We start from the raw sequence: 7,500 nt of genomic DNA on the forward strand, positions 1-7,500 counted from the left end.
AAGCGCTGAAACTATCAGTTGTTTTAAAAAACGATTAGACAACTTTATGGATGGGGATGACAGGTGGTGATGGATACGGAGCTGCCTAGTTTAGGCCTTATGGTCTCTTGCAGTCTCTTTTATTGTTATGTTCTTATGTTCTTCTTCCTCGTCTCTCTCTCTGTCTCTGTCACTGTCTGTCTGTCAATTCCTCTTTCTTCTGTCTCTGTCACTGTCTGTCTGTCAATTCCTCTTTCTTCTGTCTCTTGCTCTCTTTTTCTCTCTCTTCTCCTCATCCTCATCTTCCTTCTCTCTTTTTCTCTCCCCTCCTCTTTTTCCTCTCTCTCTCATCTTCTTTATCTTTCTCTCTCTCTCATTCTTCTCCTCTTCTCTTTCTAACTGTTTGCCTCTCTCTGTCTTTCTCTCCTCCCTATCTTCCTTCTCTCTCTTGCTCTCTGTCTCTTCCCCTCTTCCCACTCTTGCTCCTCTCTCTTGCTCTCTCTCTCTTCTCCTCTTCCTCCTGTTACTTCTGTTTCTTTTCCCTCCTTTTCCTCCTCTCTCCTCTCTTTTCTCTTTTTTCCTCTTTTTCTTTTTTTCCTTCTCTCCTTTTCTTCTTCTTCTATTTCATCATCTCCATCTTCTTATTGACTCCTGTTCTTCATCCTCTTCCTCACTCCTCTTCTTCATCTTCTTCCTCTTCCTCACTCCTATTCTTCATCCTCTTTTTCCTCTTCCTAACTCCTTTTCTTCGTCTTCCTTTTCCTCCTTGTCCTCTTCTTCATCTTCTTCTTGTTCCCCCTCTTCTTCTCTTCTTCCTTCTCCCCTTCTTGTTCTTTTCGTTCTTGTTCTTGTTCTTCCCCCCTACTCCTCCTCCTCCTTACCCCCATCAATGCTGGATTCGCCCCCCTCAATTTGGGCGTAATTCGATTAATTTTCGAAGAAACGTCAGAGTCAGTTTCTTCACGAAATTTTGACTCCTGGCGGTCTTCGAAACTGGAGGAATCCGCTTCTAGAGGCCGACGCCTCCGAAGGCTGAGGAGGGAGACGAACCTCTCTGCGTCCCTAACCTGGTTCTTCCGAGGTTAACCGGGTCTTCTATAACCAGTCGGTCTTTGGTTCCTTTCCTTAATGCTGCCGCCAGGCGATTTCTTTCACTGGCGTGGCTCAGCCCGCGTCGTGTCAGCCTGAGGAATGTTTTTGAACGTAAGAATGGAGGAGACTGCAAGAGACCGTAGGGCCTACACTAGGCAGCTCCATGTCCCTTACCACCTATCACCCCCACCTAGAAAGGTATCTTCCCTTAGAACAACCCGTTCTTTCAGCGCTCACTATTACGTGGTTTCTAAGTAACATACAAGGATCTCATTATCTGTTTTTCCCTAACAGGACAAAAATATCAATCAATTGTCCCGGGTTGAGTCCTAAATTGAATTTGGTTGAAGGGCTTATCTCAGTAATTGATACCTGTGATTGCATGGAGGCACTATTTCCACAATTTCTAATACCCTTAATACCATGCATTTAACAGAAGATTCATATATTTCAACCTTCAACTTCACATTGCCTGAAAACTCACCTCCTTTGAAAATTAAGAGAAGATCATTGTCAAGATCTCCCTCAAATGATTTTTCTATTACAACAATTATTCATATACTTTTTTTTTCAATATTATTGTCTGCACTGATTTCCATTCTTGCATTCCGGAAATTGACTCTGTCAAAACCCATTAACCATATTAATCATATGTCTGCTTAACTTTGCCTTATATATTGACATGCTTTATGTATTATTCACCATTAATTGCATATATTCTGCATTTTGGGAGGGTTGCTTATATCAATAATATACAATTTTACGCAATGGTAGATTAGCTTATTCCAAGTATATACTGTATTAGCAAGCCCTGTAAGAGGGAAATAAGAAATTGGTCGGGACGACCAACGGTAGCTGCCGAGCCCTGTAAGAGGCCGGTAGATGGAGGTAGACAATTAGGTAGATGGAGAGCTAGATGGAGAACGAATGCTAATCCAAGATCAGTTGTTATGAAACAACGGCCGACAGCCGGCTGCGAAGTGATGAGTCGGGGATTTGTTTAGTCGCCAACGAGGTTGTTGAATGTTGATACAGAGGTGGCTGATTGTAATAATGCTGATGTAATCAAAACTGTGAGCGGCGATGAAATATGCTAATGTAACAATGTGTGAACGCAAAGCTATTTCCGTTTGACAAATGCTTCCGTAAACGATATTGCTTGTGACAATGTAACAGCCTTCCGGATTGGAGGAAAAGGTGGAGGAGGAGAAAAATTATTGGTGCATGGATTTAAAGTCACGCCCATAAGGAGTGGCACTTATTTGAGAAGTAAGAGGAGATTGGATGAGAAAAATTAGTGACGTCAGACGAAGGTGGCTTGGCGTATGATATGGGGATCTCGAGAGAGAGAGTAAGAGAGAGATCTGGGTGTAACGAACACAGTGTAAATTTAGTAAGAAGAAAAAGAAGAAAATTCAATAACTTTACTTAACCTAAGGACTTGACTGAAGTATGAGAAGTACAAGGCATGGGGCCTACTGAATAAGATGAACTTGGAAGTTAGTGAAACTGACGTAACGAAGGCATGAGGCCTTGTGACGAGTGAATTACGAGACTAACATTATAGAAGGAAATTGAAGTGTTATGAGTCGTGGAGGAACAGTGGTGGCAGCTAGGGACGTATCCCTCCGAAGAGAACAATAGATAGACTGGTGCGTGAAGTGCTGCAAGCAAGATAGACTGGTGCGTGAAGTGGTGCAAGCAAGATAGACTGGTGCGAAGTGGTGCAAGAAAGTCTACGGGGATACGGCAACCACAACCAAGAGTGTGTTGGTTTCAAGAGACGAGGAACGAGGGATCTACAACTACGAGCAACTACTATTACGAGTGGATACGAGTGGAACCAGCAATCTTCAAGGTGATCCATCTACAAGACGGTCTTCAACTGAGGAACAACGTCGCTGGCGAATGACAAGGCTGAGGAAGGACGTCAAGATAGAAAAAAAGAAATGAAATGCAATGTCCTCTCTCGCTCCCTCACCACGATGGAATTCATAATTGAGTTTGTGAATAAACATTTCCTTTCAACCTTTCTCTTTTTAGAAAGTAAGAAAATATAAATCTTACTTCATGACAACACTATAGGGACTAAACAAGATGGTCTCCGACTAGGATACCACAACTGAATGGAATTGCACTGTATAGGTTTTGCATGTATGTACGTATGTACTATGTGTGTAGGCATGTACCATGTGTGTACGTATGTACTATGTGTGTACGTTTGTACTATGTATGTACCTATGTATTATGTATGTACGAATGTAAAGTGTACGTATGTACGTATGTACTATGTATGTATCAATTTGTATTACGTATGTACTGTGTATGTATATACCTATGTATTATGTATTTACGTATATACTATGTATGTATTAATTTGTATCATGTACGTATGCACTGTATATGTGCCTATGTATTAGCTATGTACTATGTATGTATTTATATATGTTTATTATGTTTATTATATATGTATTATCTATGTATGTGCTATGTGCGTATGTTTTTATTAAGTACGTATGTACTATGTATTTGTATTATATATATATATATATACATATATGTATATATATATATATATGTATATATATATATATACATATATATATATGTATGTATATATATATATATATATATATATATATATATATATATATATATATATATATTTCAAATAATTCCGACACTCGTCCCCGGATTCGAACCGATGCTAGCGAGAACGCGATGCCGACGCTCCACCAACTAAGCTATTAAGTCTCTAAAATTCTCCAACCTGGGAATTAATCTCTCTCTCTCTCTCTCTCTCTCTCTCTCTCTCTCTCTCTCTCTCTCTCTCTCTCTCTCTCTCCTCCTAGCCTACTCCTCTTCCTCTTCTTCCTTCTTTATCTTGCTCTCTCTCTCTCTTCTCTCCCTTCTCCTTCTCCTCCTACTACTTCTACTCTTCCTCTTCCTTCTCTCGTCCTCTCTCCCCTTCTCCTTGTGTCTCTTTCTCTCTTCTCCTCTTCCTCCTCTTCCTTCTCTCTCTTTCTGTCCCCTCCTCTTTCTTCTCTCTCTCTCCTCCTCCTCCTACTCCTCGTCCTCCTCCTCCTCTTCCTCCTACTCCTCTTCTTTCTCTCTCTCTCATCTCCTCCTCCTATTTCTACTCGTCCTCTCTCCCCCTCTTCCTTCTCTCTCTTCCTCCTCTTCCTTCTCTCTCACTCTCTCTCTCTCTCTCTCTCTCTCTCTCTCTCTCTCTCTCTCTCTCTCTCTCTCTCTCTCTCTCTCTCTCTCTCTCTCTCTCTCTCTCTCTCTCTCTCTCTCTGTCTCTCTCTCTCTCTGTCTCTCTCTCTCACTCCCTATGTCTCTCATCCTACTCTTCCTTCTCTGTCTTGCTCTCTCTCTTCTCTCCTCGTCTTCCTCCTCTCTCTCCCTCTTTCACTCATCTTCCTTCTCTTTCTTGCTCTCTCTCTGTCTCTGTCTCTCCCTGTCTCTTCTTCTTCTTTCTCTTGTTCTCTCGCGCTCTCTCTCTCCTCCTCTTCCTTCTCTCTCTTTCTCTCCCCTCCTTTTTCTCCTCTCTCTCTCTCTCTCTCTCTCACTCTCTTTCGTCCTCCTTCTCTCTTGCTCTTTCTCTGTCTGTATGTTTGTCTCTCTCCTCTTCCTCTCCCTTCTCTCTCTTGCTCTTTTTCTCTTCTCCTCTTTCTTCTCTCTTTTCTTTTCCTCCTCCTCTCTCTCCTCTCTTTTTCTCTCTCTTTTCCCTTTCTCTTCTTCCTTCTCTCTTTTGCTCTTTCTCTCTTTTCTCCTATTTCTTCTCTCTCTCTCTCTCTCTCCTCCTTCTCTTCCTCTTCCTTCTCTCTCTCCTCGTCCTCCTTCTCCTGTTCCTCTTTTCTCTCTCTCTCCCGCTCTTCCTTCTCTTTCTCTTCTCTTCCTCCTCTTTCTTCTCTCTCTCTCTCTTCTACTCTTCCTCTCTTGTTCTCTCTCTCTTTGTCTCTCTTCTCTTACTTCTCTCTCTTTCTCTTTCCTCCTATCCCCTCCTCTTCCTTCTCTCTCTCATTCTCTCTCTCTCTCTTTCTCTCTCTCTCTCTCTCCCTCTCGCATCTTCCTTCTTTCTCTTGCTCTCTCTCTCTGTCTCTCTCTGTTCGTCTCGTCCTCTTCCTTCTCTTGCTCTCTCTTTCTCGGTCTGTCTCTCTCTCTTCTCCTCTTCCTCCTCTTCCTTCTCTCTCTTTCTCGGTCTCTCTCTCTCTTCTCCTCTTCCTCCCCATCCTTCTCTCTCTTTCTCTTCCCTCTTCTTCCTCAGTCTGTCTCTCTCTGTTTCTCTCTGTTCGTCTCGTCCTTTTCCTTCTCTCTCTTGCTCTCTCTCTCTCTCTTCTCCTCTTCCTCTTCTTCCTTCTCTCTCACTCTCTCCCCTCCTCTTCCTCACTCTGTCTCTCTCTGTTTCTCTCTCATCTGTCTACTCTTTCTTCTCTCTCATTGTCTCTCCTCTTTCTCTTCTTTCTCTCTCCTGCTCTCTCTCTCTCTCTTCCTTCTCTCTCTTGCTGCCTCTCTCTCACCGTCTCTCTTCCTATTATTTTTCTCTCTTGCTCTCTGACTTCCCTTGTTTTTCCTCTTTATTATCTTTCTTGCTCTCTATCTCTCTCTTCTCTTACCCCTCTTCCTCTCGCTTTCCCCTCCATTTCCTCCTCTATCTCTCTCTCTATCTCTTCTCTCCTTTTTTCTTCCTTATTTTCTTCTTTTCCCTCTCTCTTTTCTTCCTCTTCCATTCCATCATCATCTTCTTCTTATTATTATTGACTCTTGTTCTTCATCCTCTTCTTCCTCATCCTCACTTCTCTTCTTCATCCTCTTCCTCATTCCTCTTCTTCATCCTCTTCCTCACTCCTCTTCTTCATCCTCTTCTTCATCTTCCTCACTCCTTTTCTTCATCTTTTCCTCCTTATCCTCCTCCTCATCCTTTTCTTGTTCCCCCTCTTCTTCTTCTCTTCTTCTTTCTCCTCTTCTTGTTTTTCTCGTTCTTGTTCTTCTCTCCCTACTCCTCTTCCTCCTCCTTACTCCCATCAATGCTGGAGTCGCCCCCTGCAACTTGGTTTTGATTCGATTAATTTTCGAAAAAAAAAACGAAAAAAAAAACGTCGGAGACAGTTTCTTCACGAAATTTTGACTCCGGACGGTCGTCGGTCTCGAGAGTCCGCTTCCAGAGGCCGACGCCGCCGAAGGCTAAGAAGGGAGGCGAACCTCTCTGTGGTCCTAACTCGGGTCTTCCGAGGTTAACCGGGTCTTCTGTGACCAGTCGGTCTTTGCTTTCTTTCCTTAATGCTGCCGCCAGGCGATTTCTTTCACTGGCGTGGCTCAGCCCACGTCGTGTCAGTCTGAGGAGACCTTAGGGCCTACACTAGGCAGCTCCATGTCCCTTACCATCTATCACCCCCACCCAGAAAGGTATCTCATCTTCACTTAAAACAACCCGTTCCTTCAGCGCTCACTTTTACGTGGTTACTAAATCTTAAGTTTTGCGAGTTGAATCTTTGGCCATGGAACCCGTCCTGTTTCTGTCTTGATTCGCAACTCCTTGTTGCTGGTTCTGCTGTCGGGCCCAATTCCTCCTCCTCGATCTTTCCGCCGATGGGTTTTGACGATTGTGGTTCTTGGTCCCTTTAGTTTTTGCCGACTGTCGATTTTATTCAGCTGAGGGAAAGTTGTCCCGCGTCGAAAGGGCTAAAACTGCATGCGAGTCGTCTGAAGGGCTGTGTCTGAATTAAGCCCTTTTCAGAACTTGTGCTCTTTGAGTGCACATGGCGATTTCCTAGCCCCTCAGGGCATGATGGACATGGGCTGTAAAAAAAGGTCAGGCTAAGCATATGGCAGTTTCCTAGCTTGTGGGCATGATAAAAATGGTCTGAAAAATAGTCAGTCTCAAAGTGCAAAGAGCTTTCCAAGCCTCTTTGGGCTTGTTGAAAATGGACTGGGTTATTGGTTTAAACACCTTTGTCCTCACACGAAACGGACAACCGCGTCAATCCTTCTTCAATGGGATCAATTAAGTCCGGTTCTCCTACAGAACCGGAGGCGTTTCTTCAAAGCTTTTATTTTATCGGTCATTGTAGGTTTGTTATTAGATTTTGAATGTTCAATTTTTCAATCTTCTTCTTAATTGATTTTACGGCTTTCTTATACTTCTCCTTTAAAGCTCCATGGGCTTTTTTTTTTTCCAAATTTGCCGTACTTTGATCAATGGGCTTTCTTGTTTTGGAGAGTCCATACACTCCTCGATGACTTCAAATATTAATCCCTCTAGCATCTTTTGAGATGCTGAATCTCCTTCGGTATATTTTATTTCATTTTCTAATTTGTCTAGTTGGGCTTTATGAGATTGAATGAGACATAGTGCCTCTTGGTAAAGGACCTGCCGAACTTCTTCAAGATCCTGTTTTGGAGCGTTGACACACTCCTCGATGACTT

This window comes from Oratosquilla oratoria, chromosome 23 (assembly GCF_046742065.1).
Source record: "Oratosquilla oratoria isolate Oo_2021 chromosome 23, ASM4674206v1, whole genome shotgun sequence".
Lineage (NCBI taxonomy): Eukaryota > Metazoa > Arthropoda > Malacostraca > Stomatopoda > Squillidae > Oratosquilla > Oratosquilla oratoria.